We start from the raw sequence: 6,453 nt of genomic DNA, 5'->3' as shown, positions 1-6,453 counted from the left end.
TGACCTATATTACATTAATTGTTACATTCCTATCAGCGAGATTAGCGAGGTAATTCATTAACAAAAGATTCAATGTCAATGCACTCATGGTCAAGGTTAATTTAAACTTCAGACTTATTTATTTACAACCGTAACTGTAATTTACACCATAATAATATCAATACAACACTTGTTATCTACGTAAACATATTAAAATATTGTTGTCAAATCATTAAAATATGTACAGGCTGTATTGATTAATTAATTTCCAATTTACTGTTTAGAACATTAGTAATTAAACATCAGGTAATTTGCTACAGTAATAAAAGTATTTACATTACAACATAATATCGAGAAGTTATTAAGACAAAATAAAAGTTATTACATAATAAAATTTAGTATAAGTACACAAAGATTAAAACAGGGAATATAATTATATAAAACTTAAGTTAACAGCTGTTTTATCTCAATTCCAGGTTGATACTCTCGTCTGCCAAAATGACCACCGAAGAGAAGCTAGTTAAGAAACGGAGCAGCTACAAAGGCCGTTTAACTATGTTTATTAGTTACCTAGACACGGTAGAAAGTTTAAAAAATTCCGATATTGCTGAATTGCAATTGCGTATAGGTAAGGTGGAATCATTGTACGCGCAATATGACGAGGTGCAGTTGCAACTTGAATGTGCAGCTGATGACATGCAATCCCAGTTAAATGAGCGATCTATGTTCGAGTCACAATATTACAAAGCGTTGGCCAGAGCTCAGAATTTATTAACTAAATATAATAAAAGTAATAACGATGATGCTTGTAGTGAGAATGTTACCCGAGCTAGCAATCATAGGCTTGTTAAATTACCTACCATACAACTGCCAAAGTTTAGTGGATCGTACGAGAACTGGTTGGAGTTTCATGACACCTTCAGTAGTCTAATTCACACTAATGATGAGATTGACGAGATTAACAAGTTTCATTATCTACGTGCCTCTCTGGAGGGATCTGCTGCTGTGGTGATTCAATCATTTGAATTTTCGGCTAGTAATTATGCTGTAGCTTGGAAGGTGCTATGTGAGCGTTTTGATAACAAGCGGCTGCTGATACAAAATCACGTTTCAGCATTATTTAATATTGACCCGATCTCAAGGGAATCATCTGTCGTTTTGAAACGTTTGATAGACAACTTGAACAATAACCTGCGAGCGTTAGAATCATTAGGTGAGCCAGTTAAACAATGGGACACACTTTTAATCCATATTGTTACGCATAAATTGGATCAAAAAACTTACCGTGAGTGGGAGGAGTGTAAAGGACGTTTAGACCAGAATAGCTCCATCACGTTTGATTTGTTTATCCAATTTGTGCGTGGCATGGCTGACTTAATCGAGACTTTAGAGATGTCCCGTAACTTGAATTCGACGTCACATAAATCGAGTTCTAAACTAAAGGCGATGGTTTCCGTACAGCACACTAACAACAACTCCAACACAGACTCAATTATCAGTGGCAACTGACAACATCTGTCAAAGGACCGAAAAACGGTCTGTATTTGAACCTTCGACGTCTGTTGCTGCCACTGCACCTGCTAGCATAAATAATGTAGCTTTATCTGCAAACATCGGTCATCAACAGCAAGATGTGCTATTATCAACCGCATTAGTGATATTGCTTGATTGCAACAATGTCGAACACGTCGCGCGCGCAGTTTTAGACAGCGGAAGCACATCCAGCTTTATGACCGAAGAGTTGCACATGCGACTAAATCTAGATGTCGCTCAGATAGATAGGTCAATTATGGGAATTAATAACGTGACTTCTCACGTAGGCAAAAGGTGTCGTGTACACTTAAAATCTTTAGATAAATCTTATTCTACAGATCTTCATTGTTTCGTTTTGCCATCAATTACGAGTAATGTCCCCGGCCGCGAGCTAGATCTATCTACTTTACAACTGCCTTCTCATATTTGTCTGGCTGACCCTACATTTTATAAGCCTGCCGAAGTCGATATTTTAATCGGGGCTGATCTCTTTTGGGATTTGTTAGGGTCGCAAAGGATTAAGTTAGGAACTGGTAGGCCTGTTCTTTGTGAAACTAGGTTAGGATGGATTGTTTCAGGTCCTAACACTAGTAATTATGCCTCTTTGATTTCAAGCGAAATCAAATGTAACTTCGCTAAAACTGAATCACATTTTACTTGTGAGATGGATGACATTAGACAGGACTTGACGCGGTTCTGGCAGCTAGAGGAAATTAATTCCAAGTCATCGTCATCACATTACTCGCCCGAGGAGAAGTTATGCGAAGATCATTTTGTTCAAAATACGTCTCGTCTTCCTGATGGACGATTCTGCGTTCGGATACCTCTTAAGAACGACCCTGAGTTGTTAGGTGACTCTCTTAAAAGATCTACACAGTGTCTGTTTTCTTTAGAACGTAGTTTGAAGCGTAAACCTGAGACAAGTCAAATGTACCACGACTTTCTCACTGAATATCAGTTGTTAGGCCATATGTCTGAATGTGAGGGACCTCATTCCTGCGCTGGAGCCTACTTTATTCCGCATCACGGAGTGTTACGTGAGAGCAGCTCCACGACAAAGCTACGCGTTGTGTTCAACGCAAGCAGTCAACTTCAGGCATTTCATTTAATGATCTACAGATGGTTGGCCCGGTAGTCCAGGATGATTTGCTGTCTATTTTACTTCGTTTCAGGCAGCATAAATACATTTTATCAGCTGATGTGGCGAAAATGTACAGATGCATAGAAGTACATCCTGATGACAGAAATCTACAGCAGATTGTCTGGCGTGATAATTCTAGTCATCCCATCACAGCCTTTAAATTGAATACTGTCACCTATGGTACAGCCAGTGCTCCGTTCCTTGCTACGCGCTGCCTTAAACAACTTGGCTTTGAATGTAACGACAAGAAGACAGCTGAAATCATATTGCATGACTTCTACGTCGATGACTTGCTCACAGGCAGCGATGATTTGGAGGAAGCCAAGGCAATACGTGAAAGCGTTACCACGGTGCTAGCATCCGCAGGTATGCCATTGAGAAAGTGGAGGTCAAATGAACCCGAATTGCTTTCAGAGATTGCTGAGACATCACTTGATCTTAACATTGGTTCTCAAGAGCCGAACAAGTTGTTAGGTCTTGGTTGGCATTCGGATTCAGATGACCTCTGCTTTCCATTAAATTCATTGGTAACTGATGGCAATACCAAACGTGAATTGCTTTCTGTTATTGCTCAGGGGTTTGACCCCTTGGGTCTTTTAGCTCCATGTATTATTACCATGAAAATGCTCATGCAAGGTTTATGGTTGGACAAGCTTTCATGGGATGAACCGTTGCCTTCGGAGATTAAGAAGCGATGGAATGAGATCACCAAATCTTTATCCCTTTTAAATGCCGTTCGCTGTCCACGAATCATGGTTTGTGACGCACATAAAACTGTGCAGTTGCATATATTTTCAGATGCATCTGAGCGCGCATATGGTGCATGCGCGTATGTTCGCAGCGTTGATAGTACAGGAGACGTCACGGTTCGATTATTGATAGCCAAAAGTCGTGTAGCACCGATTAAGCCAGCGACAATACCGCGTTTGGAGTTGTGCGGTGCTTTAATGGGTGCGCGACTTTTTGAGAAGGTGGTCGATTCACTTCGGATCAAGATTGATCAGATTTTCTTTTGGTCAGACTCCACAATTGTCTTGGGATGGTTAAGAATGTTGCCTTGTAAGCTTCAGCCCTTTGTGCGTAACCGCGTAGCTGAAATATTAGAAAAGGCTGGTAACCATACGTGGAGACACGTTCCCACAGATTTAAATCCAGCAGACCCAATATCTCGTGGTGTGGATATTGGTGACCTGCTTGGTCTGAAGTTGTGGTGGTCTGGTCCTGAATTCTTGAAGAATGATCTGTCGGAGTGGCCTTCTCAGCCCAAGCATGTCGGCCCTTTACCGGAGACACGTCCTGACGCTGATGTATCTTTGAATGCAACTATTTCTGAAGGAAAAGCATTCGTTGACTTTAGCCGCTTTTCAAATCATTCACGGCTTATCCGTGCAGTGGCTTATGCTTTGCGTTTTATTAAACATTGCAGGAAGCAAATTTCTGAGACTGACTATTTGACAGACGAAGAATTACGTAAAGCATCAAATCTATTAATTTCAAAATGTCAAGAGGATTCTTTTCCTGAGTATAAATTACTATTAAATAAAGAGAGTTTGCCTAAAAAAAGTCCATTGCTTAAATTTAACGTTTTTATTGACGATGACCACATCATGCGTGTTGGAGGTCGTCTTGATAACTCAAATTTTTCGTATGATAAAAGGCATCCTATATTACTACAGTCCACTCATTTGTTTACACAACTATTATTTACCTATCAACACAAAAGGTTGTTGCATGCCGGTCCACAGTTGTTACTGGCATGCATTAGGGAAACTTATTGGCCAATAGGAGGTCGTAACTTAGCGAAGGCCTGCTATCACAAGTGTGTACTATGTCAACGCATGAAGGGTAAAGTAGTGACTCCTTTGATGGGAAACTTACCTCAGCAGCGTCTCCTTCCAGGTGGTTTTCCTTTTGAAAGTGTGGGTGTTGATTACGCCGGTCCCATCATGAGTGCATCTCGTCAAGGTCGCGGGTGTAGGCTTGTTAAGGTGTATATCTGCATCTTTGTCTGTTTCACTACCAAGGCAATTCATTTAGAGTTGGTAGGTGATTTAACAAGTAATACCTATTTATTAGCAATGCGCAGGTTCATTGCACGTAGGGGAAAGCCTCTCCATATATTCTCTGACAACGGTACGTCGTTTGTTGGTGCGTGCAATGATATTTCCGCCTTCCTAAAAAGCAATTGCAATTTTTTGAGCGAAAATATGGCCAATGACAACAGAAATTTCCATTTTATTCCGGCTTATACGCCTCATTTCGGTGGTCTTTGGGAGGCGGGTGTCAAGTCAACCAAGTATCATTTACGGAGAGTGTTGGGAAATTGTAACCTAACTTACGAGGAGCTTAACACCACCCTCACCCAGATTGAAGCAATTTTGAACTCCAGGCCGCTTACTCCTCTATCATCAGAGCCTTCAGATTGCACCCCACTGACGCCGGGACACCTGCTCATCGGACGTGCCCTGACTTCCTTGCCGCAGCCAGACTATCAGGATCACTCCACTCCCCTTTTGACCCGCTTCAAACGCATTGAGCAACTTCGCCAACACTTTTGGGAAAGATGGAGCAAAGAGTATGTCTCGGAGCTGCAGCAGCGTGTAAAATGGCGTTCATGCAAGGATGGTCTGAAGCTGGACACCTTGGTCGTTGTGAAGGAGGATAACCTACCCCCCCTGAAGTGGAGAATGGGGAGAGTCGTCGCCGTTCATCCGGGCTCTGACGGAATCGCTCGGGTTGCTGACATAAGGACCAGCACTGGGGTCATCAGACGGGCCTTCAGTAGGATATTTCCACTGCCAGTCGCACCTTCTTCTTGTTGAAAGCGATCCTTTCAACGCCCGGGGATATGTTGAAGCGCCTGAATTCACGCATCGAGCACATACTAACATAGGCTAATTAGATGATTTAATTGTATTAGGTACTAACACTTCACTTGCGGTTCTATTCATTGCAATACAGTTATCATATCGTCAGCTCCCGTTTTTTATTAATAAACCTCCCGGATACTCCCGAACATCTGTAACGTAATATTACATAGAACTTTGACTGATGGGTAAGTAATATTAGCTCACTCGTTGTTGTACCCAAGTCATGTCACGTCTACGCATAAACTTGGCATTTTGAACTAATAAGGGTCTGTATCCTGACTTAGTTGGTTTACTTTAACAGTTTGTCTCCCGCAACAATATTGACTCTGTGTGTAAACAGCCCTAAGCTATTCTGTATTTAACAATACCTATACTGCCACTGCTAAAGCTTCTCAAGACAAACCACCATTATCGGTTATTATATACGAGGTATTTGACACAATTTCCTTATTATTTATAAATTTGAAAACCTAAATATGTATGTATCATATCGCAAACCTATGAATGACTTTATTGTATTTATATTCATATGGTATCGCATCGCTATATCCTCCTGACCCTGAGAGGTATATAATAATATGCATTATCCTGTTATTCATAAAAAATATATTTAACGTTTTAGCTATTGAACTGTTTTGTAACTTTCTGGCAAAGAACAAATTGTTTCACGGATAGGTACACAAAGACTCCATAAAACTTTTAATATAGGTATGTTTAACTATATATTATTTTCAATTTCCGTCTCTTCGCACTCCAGGTGTCAGGAATACCACTTTACCATCTCTATTCTCATGCAACAATCATTTTTAATTATACTTCTTTTGCGGGACCCTTTGGTTTACCACCACCGAACATTAGCAAATCCAAGAGCAGCGTTGCTCACGTCTCAAATCTGACGCAACTCGTATGGATTTGACAGAGGTTGACAGA

The sequence above is a fragment of the Plutella xylostella genome, chromosome 8 (genome assembly GCF_932276165.1).
Source record: "Plutella xylostella chromosome 8, ilPluXylo3.1, whole genome shotgun sequence".
NCBI classification, from domain to species: domain Eukaryota; kingdom Metazoa; phylum Arthropoda; class Insecta; order Lepidoptera; family Plutellidae; genus Plutella; species Plutella xylostella.
The sequence above is the reverse complement of the archived record's forward strand: the minus strand, read 5'-3'. Positions refer to the sequence as shown.